A 15964-nucleotide genomic window follows, 5' to 3' on the forward strand; every position below is an offset into this window, starting at 1 on the left:
TCAAGTAAACATGCCAGATGGCGAAGAAAAGTGGCAGGTCAAAGAACAGCCCTCTAGGGGTCAAGAGTCACGAAATCCTTCTCCACAAAAGCCAGCTTAAAAGCAACAATTTCGACAAATGCCTTAGAGCAACTTCACAGTTGGAATGATAAAGGGAAGGAGGAGGGGGAAAACAGATATTTGGCGATCTCTGCCTAAATGGATATTTCATTGGGCTCTTTCGGCAGGAAATGTTGCGATGTGCTCTTGGAAAATGATGGGCAGATGGGCAGCTGATTTGGAGAGAGAGAGTTTGAGCCAGGCAGGAAACCAGAAGGGAATTTGGTATACTAATTAGCATCTTGGATGCACCTCCAGCCATCTCCTTTCTGGGAGGGACTCTTGGAGGGCAGGAAATGTTGGCGTTCAGAGTTGTTTGTCTCTCTTGAAGATCTTGCCCTGCACATTGATGGTTAATGTTATGGGCTTGTATTCAAGAACTGTAACAGGATAAATAATTGTGCATAGAGGTTTCCTTTTTCCATTCCAATATCGACTAATTCTAGTTTCACAAGCGACTCCAGTCCAGTCCAAATGACCTTATCGTGCTAGCCATTGGCCGTGACAAATCCGAATCAAAAATAAATACAAGCAGAAGGGATGCACCGCCAAAAATAATAGCCTCTGCGTCTCCCTTACAGTTCACTGCTATATCGTCCAGGGTCTTCTTTCTGATCTTTTTGGCCGCCAAAGCAAAAAGGGCGACTTTGTGAGCCACTGAAGCGTTTACATCGCTAAGAAGCCATAGGACTTTCTCTGACAGGGAGAAGCATATTTCCTGTATGGACGGTAAGGTGAGAAATCACCTCCTGGGTCCAAGGTACATTGGATGCTCAGGTTGCGAACGTGATCCGTGTGGGAAGCAAGTTCTCAACCTGCAGCGCTGCGTGTGTGCATGCGCGGGTCGCAATGTGGCGCTTCTGCACATGCACAAAGCACAATTTAGAGCTTCTGTGCATGCGCAAGTGCCAAAACCCAGAAATAACCAGTTCTGGTACTTCTGGGTTCGGCGTGGTGTGCAACCTGAAATCACGCAACCCAAAGCGTCTGTAACCCAAGATATGACTGTATAGTGGGCAATATGGCATAGAGTACACAATGTCTTCCACCTGTCCACATATACAGAGTCTGTCTTCATACAGTACACAGTTATGTCGTCCATAACAAGTGACTCACAGAGCATCTTTTCTCTGTCTCTGCCCTCTCCACAGCTCCTACTTACACTGGGCGACGGTGGGAGTTTCCATCCCCTACCCGACATTTGCATTTTGTACACATTACCAGACCCTCCCAGCATCTCTATTTTCCAGACATAGTCCTGGATTTACAGAAGCCGTCCCGGTTTCTGCTTTGATTCCAGAATGTCCCATCTTTTCCTTAGGACATTTCTCTTTCCATCAGAAAATTGTTGAAGGGTATGCAGTTATGTGACTCCCGAGCCAAGGAGATAAGTAACTATACCACCTTTAGAAGACATCTGAAGGCAACCCTGTATGGGGAAGTTTTTAATGTTTGATGTTATGTTTTTATATGTGTTGGAAGCTGCCCAGGGTGGCTGGAGCAACCTAGTCAGATGGGTGGGATAATAATAATAATAATAATAATAATAATAATAATAATAATAATAATGGAATAGGACATCCCTATTTTCATCAGAGAAATGTTAGAGGGTACCAATTACTTGACTGGAGAATGACATACCAAAATTAGGATAAGTGGGGCTTTCAAAGAATGGCTGTGTTCAGGTCTCATACTGTTTTGAAAAGTGCAAAATGGTTCCGTTTGCCTTTCAGTGTGAACTGAATTAAAGTTCCCCCCATCCCTATAACTAGGAAAACACCTGGTCAATTTGCCTGGTGCAAAAAGCATAGCAGTGGAGAACATGCTTAGGAAAAGAGTTCTAGTGTTTGGGCACCAGCATGGAAAAATGTCTTTCTTCATTTGCAACATGTTTTCATAATAAAACATAACAAAGATATAATTGCCTAATAATCAGCACTAAACCAGAACAAGAGTTGAGCAATTTTGTAACCTTAGGAAAAGCCAAAGTTATTAGATAGCTATTATTTATCCCATTACGTTTGGATAACAGCTAAGCTGTTTTCATTGCAACACATTATAAAGGGAGAGAACAGCACTTACTTTTCATTAAACGGATGTCGGTATTTGAGAACCGAGTTCCCAATCATAATTATTATTTCCATTTTGAGACAGTTTAGCAATTAAAATTGTCCTGAATAGTCTTTTAAATGAGTGGGGACACCTGCAGCTTAGAATTCTCTGAGGAGGTAGAGATGGGCAACTAAGTTCAGAAAGCTCAGTGGGAGAAGATTTGGACCAGACAACCCACGAAGACTACATTAGAATGAGGCAAGGAAACTACCGTATTTTTCGCTCTATAAGACACACCAGACCATGGGACGCACCTAGTTTTTGGAGGAGGAAAACAAGAAAAAAAATATTCTGAATCTCAGAAGCCAGAACAACAAGAGGGATCACTGCACAGCGAAAGCAGCGATCCCTCTTGCTGTTCTGGCTTCTGGGATAGCTGTGCAGCCTGCATTCGCTCCATAAGACGCACACACATTTCCCCTTACTTTTTAGGAGGGAAAAAGTGAGTCTTATAGAGCAAAAAATATGGTATGTTCAAAGAGGTATGCAGATGTTATTGCACTATGACGTAAGTTTATTTTTTAAAATCCTATACCCTCTTTCCATAAAACTGATTAAGGCAGTTTGAACTATAAAACATGGCAATCCTTTAAAATTATTATGATCACTAACAACAGTTCAGGTGACTGACTAACCAAAATTAAACAGCTGCAACAACATGTCAGCTCACAAACACACACACACAAATGTATTTGAGAGACGCTTGAAAGTCAAAAGTGAGGATGCCTGCAGAATCTTTCCTGGAAGAATGTTGTAAAATCCTAGCTTTTAGTTGAGGCTAGTTGGGTCTCTGTAACACCCAGGATTCAAACAGGGAGTTAAACTCCTCTGTAAAAGTCTACCACCTCTTTTCTTTCTTCCTGGTTTATCCCTCCTAGTTTATCCACACAGCAGAGTGCAATTCACAAATGGCAGAGAGATGAACGGTGTTTTTCAGAGCAGCCACACACCCCGACACACATTTACGTCAATTGGACAATTGCAAACCAGTGTATTGGGCGCATCTGTCTATGGATTGGGATCCAAGGGTGGCATTCAACTCAGTTTTACTCAAAGTAGACCTATTGAAATTAATCATGGAATTGTAGAATCAGGGGTCATGTAGTCCAAGCCCCTGCAAGGCAGGAATCATAGCTAAGGAATCCCTGAGTATGCATGTATTTATTTATTGACATGTGTTAGTTAGGTAGGGACACGGGTGGCGCTGTGGGTTAAACCACCGTGCCTAGGACTTGCTGATCGAAAGGTCGGCGGTTCGAATCCCCGCGACAGGGTGAGCTCTTGTTGCTCGGTCCCAGCTCCTGCCAACCTAGCAGTTCGAAAGCACCTCAAAGTGCAAGTAGATAAATAGGGACCGCTCTCCAGCGGGAAGGTAAACGGCGTTTCCGTGTGCTGCACTGGTTCGCCAGCAGTGGCTTAGTCACGCTGGCCACGTGACCCGGAAGCTGTACGCTGGCTCCCTTGGCCAAGAAAGCGAGATGAGTGCCGCAGCCCCAGAGTCAGTCACGACTGGACCTGATGGTCAGGGGTACCTTTACCTTTACCTTTAGTTAGGTAAGTTCACCTTTAAATGTGATCTGAATCCTATTTCTCCCCCATCCCCTTGTGGCTCTTGAATCTTCTCACATTTGTAGGACCCTTCTACATATTCTGAATTAGCTGAGAAGCATTACTGAAGATCCTTAGGCTGAGATCCGAACCATGCCTACTCAGAAGGAAATCCCGTTGCATTCAATGGGGCGCACTCCCAGGCAAGAGTGGGTTAGTTGTTAGCTGTTAGTAGCAGTGAGATGCAAAGATGCATATGAAAGACCACACCACTTTGGTGCATTGGTTGCCCTTCTGAGGTGATCGCTGACAGTAATTGGCCAGTTCTCCTGAATACTAATCCTTCACAGACAGATTTGCTCCTTCCCTGTCAATTTTCCGGCTTCCGTTGTTCAGCTCGGTCCCTTCAGGGCCAGCTGTATTTGTGTCACACATCCGAAGAGGGCAGGCAACTGGCTGACATCAAAGCCACTCTAAGAACTGGTCGGTGGGGAGCCATGAGAGGCCATCTGCTCTCTTCCGCGGTGGAGATGGAGAACGTTGCCTCTGCAGTACTCCTTAGGTTATGGAAGGATAATGGAGTCATTCTTAACTAGGTGGGTTATTAGCCAAAGGAAGAGTCTCAATGCTGGGCTTGTGTGTGTGTGTGTGTGTGTTTTAAGACAGTAAATAATGAGCAAACTAATAAAGATTCCACCAGCGCTAATAGGCAGGCAGAAATTACAGGCCGGCAAATCATTTCATTGTATGAATGTGAACGATTAAAAATAATTGCCTGCATGCCAGCCACACAGAGCCTTGGAGGTGGGGGTTGATTCCATTGTCCCAGTTGGCCTGGCCTGGCTTAAATCTATTAGGGAACAGCTTTGCTATTAGGGAAATGCATTAGTGCTAAAGGGAAGGCCTTCTGTCCTGCCACAGCCCTATAGAAAAAATGCATGGGGGGGAGAGAGAGAGAGAGAGAGAGAGAGAGAGAGAGAGAGAGAGAGAGAAAATTAACTCAGACTGAAGATCTGATAGACTATAACACTTTTCGTTAATGAAGGTGACACCTGTATTGGGGATTTCACATCAAGGTCGTTTCGAGGCAAACTGGATGTTCTGCAAGGCAATGGGTATGTCATTTCCAAGGGAGAAATGGTGGTCAGGAGCCCAGATATTGTTGTAAATATGGCAGTCCAGATCATAGAATAGAATAGAAGAATTGATATTGTTGTATCAATTGTTGCAAATATGGCAGTCCAGATATTGTTATAGATTTGGGGGGGACCCTCCCAGGACCCTAGAAACTAATAGAAGCTAGAATAGAAGAATTGATATTGTTGTATCAATTGTTGTAAATATGGCAGTCCAGATACTGTTATAGATTTGGGGGGGACCCTCCCAGGACCCTAGAAACTAATAAAAGCTAGAATTTTGATGATTTGGGATGTGGAGGGAGAAAAACAAACTAGGACTAGCTTATGCAAAATGACCTGTCTAAACTAGGGCCATTAAGAGGTCCATGGGCAATTCAATGTTCTTCCCCCTTGTCCTGAGGTGTCAACAGAGATGGGGGTTTGGAAGGTTGCCAGGGTAACTGTGTGCTTGAGGTGACAGGAAAAGGGAGCCTGATAGCAGAGGGTTCTGGGAAGGCAAAGGAGGAAGAAAGAGTGGGATCCAACTTTGGGCAGGCTGGCTGCAGAGCTGACTGGGAGAGATGCCTTGGACTGCAGGGCTGTCTTGCTGTGGTGGACAAGTCCCTCTTTAAGTGACTATGCTGCAAGTTCTGGACTCCCTCCATGCAGACTGAAGGTGCAAAACCATATTTCTTGAAGCTATGACAGTCTCTGACATGCCTCAATTCTCCAAAGGACCACAGACCCTGGGAATAGCATGGGTTCTTGCCACCGCTCGGCAAAGAGAGGGGGAGCCCCCTTCACTGTTGTAACAATTTTCTTTTGGACTTCAAATCCCATCAGCCCCAAACAGCATGGCTCAATGGTTAGGGATGATGGGTGGTGCAGCTCAGCAACACCGGAAGGCAGTAATCCTTCTGAATGCTAGCTGCTGGAAACCACAAGAGTGCTCTTGTGCTCGAATCCTGCTTGCAGGTTTCTCACAAACATCTGGGTGGTCGCTACCAGAACAGGATGCTGAATCCAGTGGGCTCTTCTTCTGCTCTTATGGAGGACCACTTGTCTCCCATCCCTGGCTTAATCCTTTCCCCACCCATTCCTTCTATCCCCTAGGCATTCCCCCCGGTGTTTGCCAACCATGGGTTTGCCAGCGACATAATAGATGTTGTATAGAAGAGGCACTGGCCCAGAAGCCTTGCACAAGGATGGAAAGTGAAAACCAGTAGTGTGTAGGATTTGGAAGGCATCTTTCACTGAAATTCAGTTGGAATGGCTATCATTGTTATTGCTATAGCTGCCTTCCGCCGAAAGGCCAATTATTTATGCTCCTCACCTTGAAACCTATGCAATGGAGCACTGCTGCATAAGTTTAGGATGTCATCTGCGGCCACACTAGCTCTTTGCAAGTGGGAGGCCTGCCACATTATATCCCGGTAATGCAGTTTCAGTAAGCTATGTCACCACAGTAATGAGATGAAGCCAATTTCCCACCCGCTTCCTTCCCAATGTATGACATCAGGATGGGCAGAGTGCCATTATATTATTAAAGGAACTTTTTGGCAAACTTGGATGTCTTTGCAAATGGGTGATAGAATGTGGAGGTGCTTTCAGAACGGAGCTTAGTATTGGAATATTGCAAAATGGGTACTTGGCAAGAGGCTATTATTAAAGGTAAAGGGACCCCTGACCGTTAAGTCCAGTTGTGAACGACTCTGGGGTTGTGCGCTCATCTCGCTCTATAGGCCGAGGGAGCCGGCGTTTGTCTGCAGACAGCTTCTGGTTCATGTGGCCAGCATGACTGAGCCGCTTCTGGCGAACCAGAGCAGCACATGGAAATGCCATTTACCTTCCCGCTGGAGTGGTATCTATTTATCTACTTGCACTTTGATGTGCTTTTAAACTGCTAGGTTGGCAGGAGCAGGGAACGAGCAACAATCCCCGTTGCAGGGATTCGAACTGCCGACCTTCTGATTGGCAAGTCCTAGGCTCTGTGGTTTAACCCACAGCGCCACCCGCGTCCCTAAGAAGCTATTATTATTATTATTATTATTATTATTATTATTATTATTACATCAGACACCTCCCCTCAAAGTGTAAATATGGGTCAAATGGGAGCAGGGAATGTAGGCTAGCATTTATGGTGTGAATGTTCCAAAGACATGCATGCATGAAAAGCATTCCATCCCATAATCCCCACCCATCTAGAAGCACTCCCAGACAATCAGTTTGAGCCCAATGAAACCTGCCATCCTCAGTCCCATTTTCATTTTTCGCTCCAGAAGCCATCACTACACACCAATGGCACACCCATTCTCCAAGTGTAGAGCATGATGTCGCCAAAATGTGTATGCAAGAAGGGTATATTAGCAAGCATGAGGGAACCCAGAAATGGGTTTTCCTTGACTGGAAAAAAAACAAACCTTTCTATCTCAGCAGGAACTGAGCATGTTCCCTGATCACAAGGGAGAAAACCAGTGGGGAAGGGGAATGGAATGGAGGATCCTGCAGGAGGGCATGGCTGGCTAGAGCCCTAAGTAGGACCACCCCACAGGACAGCACTTTGTTTGCAGCAAGTCCCACTTGTTCCCATCTTATTCACCAGGCCTTTCCTTGAGGAGGAATCTGAAAGCGGAAGTAGCCTTGCATCAAACTGGGGAGGAAGGGAGATGTGTTTATTTATATCAGGAAAATAAAGATGCCATTTGTTTTTGTTTTTTTCCTGTTTTTCATCTTCGGCTGTAAAGTCTCTACCCCCGCTCCATCCCTGGTGCTTCTTATAAGGTGACAGGTGGCTCATTATGGATGCATTCAAGCATCGTAAGTTTTGTGTTTCTGAGGCAAATGTACCCACACACTTCAAGGTGCGATGGAAGTCTTATGAAAAGTAGATCAGTTTTGAGGTGATGTCTAAATGGGGGCTCATTCGCTCAGCGAATTAATGTGTGCATTGAAGCTATAAGTAAGGTTTCCTGGTTGTGGTTGTTTTTAAAAATAATTTAAATAAATGAAGGAGCCCCTTAAGAGTCATGACACAACATGCTATTCCATGAGTGTGGATTGAAACAACTAACAGGGAACAATCTTAGAGCAGCATGACTGTGGAGTGAATGTCCCTCTCCTGTAGTTGGGAAATACTGTAAAGATAGCACAAGCCTATGCCTGACTACTCAGAAGTAAGTGCCACTGAGTTCAATGGTGCCTGCTCACAGGAAAGTATGTGTAAGACTGTTTCTATAGGTAACAGCTCTATATGCAGCCTGTTGCTTTATGTACCAATTAATATTTGTCCTGGATGAATTTCAGTCTGGTTACTTGAATGTAAGTGTCCTGCTGGATCAGGGCCTCATCCAGTAGAGGAATGGGGAATTTGTGGCCCTCCAGATGTTATTGTTTTCCAACTCCAGTTACCCAGGATAACTGATGGGAGTTTGAATCAGCATCTGAATGTCTGCTTTGTTTTGTTTTTTAGTTGTTGTTTTGTTTTCTCAAGTTACAAATAATCAAAGAACTGTAAAACAAACAACCTGCCCTGCTCTCCCCAGGAGATGAAATTGCAGATTACTGTGAGGTCGGCAGCCCTTAAAACAATGCAGTTTCAGTCACTTACCTGGTCGAATAAACAAATAATAGTTTAAAATTACACTAGCCAGAAAATTTTGCAGTGTGAAGGAGGATCCTTTCACTAGATACATAATAAACACATACCAGTTTGTTACAAATGGGTCTTTTTGCAAACTTTAATCTGTTGGCCATTTTTTTCTATCAAAGCTAACTGCTGTTCCTTCTTACGCCATGTCCCAGTTGGTGTTCCTTCCAGAAATCCCCATTGCCTTGCTGCTACTAGCCTAGCTGCCAACAATAACTGTACAATTCAAAACTGAACGTCTGTTTGTGTCATTCTTTATTATCCTGTTTTATGATTTTTATATTGTGTTCCTTGACGCGTACAAGGGGAAGGAGAGAACGGCAGCAATGTTACATATGAAGCTGCCTTAGCTTGAGTCAAGACGTCGGTCCATTCATCTAGTGAGTGGCAGTGGTTTTCTTGACGGTGGTTCTCCTGAGTTTGAGATCTTCTCGGAGATGCCAAGAATAAACCTGAGACCTTTAACACATGAAGCAGATGCTCTATCACTGAGTCATACTACTTCCGCAGTGGAAACTCCCCAAATATAGAAGCAGAGTGGGTGGGTCATCAGCAAATATAGAAAACTCTTTTATACCAGCTTGGTAAAGGACCCCGGACGCTTAAGTCCAGTCAAAGGTGACTATGGGGTTGCGGTGCTCATCTCGCTTTTCAGGCCGAGGGAGCCAGTATGTGTCCACAGACAGCTTTCCAGGTCACGTGGCCAGCAGGACTAAACCTCTTCTGGTGCAATGGGACACCATGACAGAAGCCAGCGCGCACAGAATCGCCCTTTACCTTCCTGCCGCAGTGGTACCTATTTATGTACTTGCACTGGTGTGCTTTCGAACTGCTAGGTTGGCAGGAGCTGGGACAGAGCAACGGGAGCTCACTCCGTTGCGGGGATTCGAACCACCGACCTTCTGATTGGCAAGCCCAAGAGGCTCAGTGGTTTAGACCACAGCGCCACCCGCCTCCCTAACCATGTTGGACTCTCTAGCCCAATATCATCTACTGTGACTGCAAGCAGGGCCTTCATGAACTCAGACAGAAGCCTTTCCTGCCCCTAGCTCCCTGATCATCCCACCTGGAGGTGCCAGGGATGGAATTGTGGACCTTCTGCATGCAATGAGCTTTGGTACATAAGCCCAGGTGAGGAATTCGGAACTGTTTCCCTGCATATGGGCTTACCCCCTCCTTGTTCCCCCCCCCCAGCTTAGCCAAGCTCCTATCCTGGAAGTGACCCTCAGCCCTTGAGGAGAGGAGCTGCATGGAGTTAACAGTAGTTGAAGATTGAGTACCCTTCGCTCGTATGCCACATTTCCTGTTGAAACCAGACTTCGTCTTCTCTTGAGATTGTATCATACTTAAGCGCGCAGAACTGTTACTATCTGCTTCTCTCTCCTTGTGGCTGTCTTCCTTGTGGCCCCTTCCCATTGGCAAGACCAGCCTTGGGCTCTCCAACCATTCAGCAGTGACAGGTATTTGCAGCATTCTCTTTGACTGGGAGGCTCATTTGTTGCCGGCAACTTCAGCTCCCTGGGTGTAAAATAATCTGTTTTGTACTGTCACAGGAATTCAAGCGCAGCTTTCATCATGGTTGCCAGCTGCTCCTGCTGTCGGGTTTGAAGTAAAGTCTGCATTTGGAAAAGGGGGGGGGGAGAAAAGATGTTTGGCGCTTGTTGGTGCTTTGCTTGGTGTGACTCCGGTGAGAGTTCACTTCAGCTTAAGTGAATTGCCACTGAAGTGAAGGGATCAAGGAGAGATCTCAAGCATCATAAATATACATCAACCTTTTTATATGCACTACTCAAAGAGTGTCTACTTCAACAATGCTTGTTCCCATTATGGACCCCTTCTCCTTGAACATTTGTAGCCTGAGGACCTCTGGAGGTCCTTTACAGATTACTCCCCCCCCCCCCACGATAAATGCACCATTGCTACTTATTTGGTGCAGATGGTTTTTCTCCAGCTAATACAGTGGCACCTTGGGTTACAGACACTTCAGGTTACAGACACTTCAGGTTACAGACGCTTCAGGTTACACGCTCGGCTAACCCAGAAATAGTATCTTGGGTTAAGAACTTTGCTTCAGGATGAAAACAGAAATTGCACGGCGGCGGCACAGGGGCAGCGGGAGGCCCCATTAGCTAAAGTGGTACCTCAGGTTAAGAACAGTTTCAGGTTAAGAACGGACCTCCAGAACGAATTAAGTTCTTAACCCGAGATACCACAGTACCTTCTGATTCATGGAAAATGTTTACCCAGCATCTGGGTGAAATTTTCTTGCTGGGACCATGCAATATCTTTGTTCCTTCCCTGCCTACATGCTCACTGTGATTGGAAATGCCGTTTGGAATGCAGTTAGACAACTGTCAGGAAGAACTATGGCTTTGTCCCTATAAACATCACTAAGAGGGAATAAGGCACAATCCAGTCCAAGATGGAATTTATTTTATTTTGTTGGAATCTGAAAGTGGGGCTTCTGATCTAGGGGTGATACTTTTTTAAAAAATGGCATTGCCAGTTCCTTCTGTCTCAACCGTCACTTTTTACTCATTTACTTTTTATTTAAAAGATCTCTAGCCATCTTCAAATATCTAAAGGGCTGCCACAAAAAAGATGGAGCAAGCTTGATTGCTTCTGCTCTGGAAGGTAGGACTCAAACCAATGACTTCAAGCTCCATGAAAGGGGATTCCGACTAAACATCAGGAGGTGTTTTTTTTAGCAGAGGTTGGATGGCCATCTGTCATGTATGTTTCCTGAAATGCCAGAGGGTTGGACTAGATGACCTTGGCGTCCCTTCCAACTGTACAATTCTATGATTCTATGATCGCCTGTCTTTTAGAATGCACTGCCCTCCAAGATGATATTGTTATTGGAAATACCATTTGGAATGTGGTTGGACAACTGCAGAAATGTGTGTATTAGGCAAAACTGCACACAGGTGTGTATATTAGGAGAAACTCACACAAAATGATGGTTAATTTCCTTCAGGACCTAGGGTTTGTTTTTCAGAGTTATGTGGAAGTGATGTGGAACTATGAACTTAAGACTGGAAAGTTGAGAAACTGAAATGGACAGATTCTCCTATCCCTGGTAAATAATTTTATATGCTACAGATGTTAATTTGGGTGTGTGTGCAATCAATGTTACTGTTTACCTGTCCAATTCCAGACAAGTGTATCAGTGTTCATTTCGTCCTCTAATCAGGGTTCAAATTTGCTCACTAACAACCCCGTGAGACAGAGAGCACAACACAAGCAGCAATGAAGACCACAGGCTACAACGGAAACAAATCAGTCTGTTTATTGGTGCACAATGCTTCATTTAAGGCATATTATCTGGATATGGAAAATAATGATATTTCTATAGTGCCCTTAGAAGACACTGTTTCAAAATGGCATAAGAATAGCATTGTAATTGCACTGACAGAACAAGCAATCAGTGTTTATATTCTATCTGAATTGAAGATTTGGCCCCCTCCTACCTTCCTCAACCCATCTGCTTGCGAAACAGAATTTCTGGTTTCCATGGCATATCCTAATTTCTAAATTTTGTGCCAAACTTAACATTGTGGATGAAGTCCATAGCTGCCCAGTCAGCTGTAGGACAGGATCCTGTAGCTTTCAGTGGTCAAGAACACACAAAGCAAAGTTGGGTAGACAGTTAATGGTTCTGCAGGCCTAACACAGTTGACATCAAATCAACAATGGGGAGATATGAAAAAATCAGTAACTCAGCTCAGTCCCTCCAACAACAGCTAGTATAAATACGGGGGTGGCGCTGTGGTCTAAACCATTGAGCCTCTTGGGCTTGCTGATCAGAAGGTTGGTGGTTCTAATCCCCGTGACGGGGTAAGCTCCCATTGCTCGGTCCCTGCTCCTGCCAACCTAGCAGTTCGAAAGCACACCAGTGCAAGTACATAAATAGGTACCACTGTGGCAGGAAGGTAAAGGGTGATTCTGTGCGCTCTGGTTTCTGTCATGGTGTCCCGTTGCACCAGAAGCGGTTTAGTCATACTGGCCACATGACCTGGAAAGCTGTCTGTCGACAAACGTCGGCTCCCTCATCCTGAAAGCGACCCCATAGTTGCCTTTGACTGGACTTAACCATCCAGGGGTCCATTACCTTTTTACCTTACCTAAAATACAACATGCCCAAGGTACAGTAGCAGCTGGTAGAACAGAGCAGGACAGCATTGCTTACCTGGGTAGAATCTACACACATATAAAAAAACGCTGTGAAAATGCTTATTTAAAAAAACGTTTTGAAAAATATATTGAACTTGCCATAGCTCGCCACTGCCATCTAGTGCCACATTTGTATATTGCACTTTACAACACACTTAAAACATTTTATTTGCAGCTGTATAGCTGAGTCCCTGGTTTCTCATTGTGAAGGTCTTTGCTGGTAAATGAGACAGGGAGAGGCAAGGTGGCCGTGATGTCAGTGGGGGCACAGTGGATGAACTGGCTCACTCTGTCTGAAACCCTGGAGGACCACAGCCAGTCAGTGTTGGCAATACAAGAGCTGGACCAGTGATCTGACTCAGTATAAGGCAGCTTCCTACGTTCTTGTTCTTCCTGTGTGGTGTGCAGAAGGCCAGTACCTTTTGTCTCTCACAGTGATTGATGGGGAATGTTTACTGATAAGATCTACACCACCTACATCTTGACGGATGGAGGTCTCCCTTGGTCTGTTAGTTCACTCGAAATTGCTAAGCTGAATTCCACACACACACACACACACACACACTTTGCTCACCTGAAATGAACTCTCTGGAAAGATGACTTTTCATGCCATCAATTTTTAATTGTTTTGGTAGGTGCACATTATTGTCAGGCAGATTCAGCCCAGTGAAACCTGAAGCCCTCTAACTCGCTCCTAGTTTTAGGACTATCCACACAGCAGCAGCAGCAGCAGCACAATGAAACACTTCCAGGGCTTGCAATGTCATTCTCCTACACATTTGGCTGATGTTTGGTGTCCATGTCTGATGAATTTATTACACCCACCTACAGGGTACACGATGCGGTATCAGCCAGCTTGCTGACTTGATCTCCCAGGAATTACTCAGGCTGCTCACTCTTACTATTTTACAAGAATTCAACAGACATGATAATATCAGCTCTGCACTACTGTATTTATCAGCTGCTATGATCACTGAAGTAGAATGGGTTGCTGCTGTTGCCTTCCATCTTTAGGTGTCATCCTCTTGCAGCAAGTCAAATATAGACATTTAATTCCCAGTCAGCTCCATTATGTTGAAGGACTTTATTTATACCAGCCTTCTGCAAAATGGTGTACACGGTGCTGCACACAATTCTTCCTAACCTCCCATTTTATCTCATGACAACCCTGTGAGGCAAGTTTGGCTGAAATATAGAGGCTGGCTTAAATCAGGGGTGGAGAACCTTTGGCCCTTCAGATGTCAGGGACTGGCTGAATGAAGAAGAGTGAGGGAATCCGCTCAACCTAGAACTCCCCCAGGGAAGGCTCAAAAGAAAAGTATTTTGAGCCTGGGCGTTGGTGGTGGGACACCGGCAAGGGCGCTTGAGGCTCTTGTAATGTTTCTTAGACTAGCCCAGCCCATGTTGGGAAGAGATTTGGAGAAGACTACTGCACTACTAAGTGGGTTGTGCTGTGGGTTAAACCACAGAGCCTAGGGCTTGCCGATCAGAAGATCGGCGGTTCGAATCCCCGTGACGGGGTGAGCACCCGTTGCTCTGTCCCAGCTCCTGCCAACCTAGCAGTTTGAAAGCATGAAGTGCAAGTAGATAAATAGGTACCGCTCCAGCAGGAAGGTAAATGGTGTTTCGGTGCACTGCTCTGGTTCGCCAGAAGCGGCTTAGTCATGCTGGCCACATGACCTGGAAGCTGTATGCCGGCTCCCTCAGCCAATAAAGCGAGATGAGCGCCGCAACTCCAGAGTCGTCCGCGACTGGACCTAATGGTCAGGGGTCCCTTTACCTTTACTGCACTGCTCAACAGGTTCTGTGGTGCCTCAGATAGGTAAAAGGTAAAGGACCCCTGGATGGTTAAGTCCAGTCAAATTCGACTATGGGGTACAGTGCTCACCTCCACTTTCAGGCCAAGGGAGCCGGCGTTTGTCCACAGACAGCTTTTCTGGGTCAAGTGGTCAGCATGACTAAACCACTTCTGGTGCATAGAAACACTGTTTACCTTCCTGCCACAGTGGTACATATTTATGTACTTGTGCTGGTATGCTTTTGAACAGCTAGGTTGGCAGGAGCTGGGGCAAAGCAACGGGAGCTCATCCCGCCGCGTCGATTCAAGCCGCCGACCTTACGATCGGCAAACCCAAGAAGCTTGGTGGTTTAGACCACAGCGCCACCTGTGTCCCACATGGTGCCTCAAATAATGTGGACTAGAAGCGTATCATCATTATGCCTTCTTTCTGGGTACTCCATTCCTTGCTTACCCATCCTTCTCTCCACTGTGAGCCAGCACTCTGTGGCCACTGAGCATGCCCTTTGTGCAGGTTTGTATTTCTGCACACCTTAGGCATTCACCCCTGCCCTGCCCAAGCCAGATGATATTTGCTTGGATGGTGCCATTTTGGCTCCATAAGGGGCAATACTCATGTGGGTTATCTGTTGTCACCCTGTTGTCATGGAACGGGTGAGGAGCAATCCTCTGCATAAAGACTTGGAGAGCTGTTACTGGTCAGAATCTATAGCAGTAGCCTTGAGGAGCCAATGATCTCACTCAACTTCTGAGGTATTTAGCATAACCCACTAAAAAGAGTTATTGAGCATAACCCGGTAGAAAGATGACTTGAGGTTTATGTGATTTAATTTTTCAGGGGAGCTTTAATTGTGTTGCCTCTAAGTGAATGGAAACTAAGTTATAATCGAACCAGCAGATGCAAAAATAAATATATAAATCATTATCGCTGAACAATGGGCCGTCCTCTTGCCTTAGCCATCTGGCCTTGCGCTGTGGTGTGTGTGTGTGTGTGTAATTGACAATTGAAGGAATAGTTATTTGCTGCCTCCCCTAGTCCAGGCTTTCCCTCTCAAAGACCCACATTTATTCCTCTTGAAGATGAAGTCATAAAACACAAATGGGGACGTGAAACTCAAATTGACAGCTACACAAATGGCGCAAGAAAAGCTTTAAGCCTGCATGCCCAAACAGAGAAGGAACATAATCCAATCTTGACAATAATGAAAAGGTTAATCTAAAGTGTGAGCCATGTGGCTTAGCTGGGACTTATTTTCTATTTGCAAGTGTGTGTATGTGTGTGTCCATGGTCCTGTTTAAAACAATAGGGGAAAATGGGCTTGATAAAAAGTTGCTTTTTGTCAGCAAGCCAAGGCGACGTGTTTTATGTGACCAATCGGCGAACCCTTTGTAATCAAATAGGAAAAGGGATGCTAGGATACAACACCAAAGCTCTTTGGCCACAATTGCACAAAAATAAAAGGGAATTGT

This window comes from Podarcis erhardii (assembly GCF_964252035.2).
Source record: "Podarcis erhardii genome assembly, chromosome: 17".
In the NCBI taxonomy this organism is placed as follows: Eukaryota; Metazoa; Chordata; class Lepidosauria; order Squamata; family Lacertidae; genus Podarcis; species Podarcis erhardii.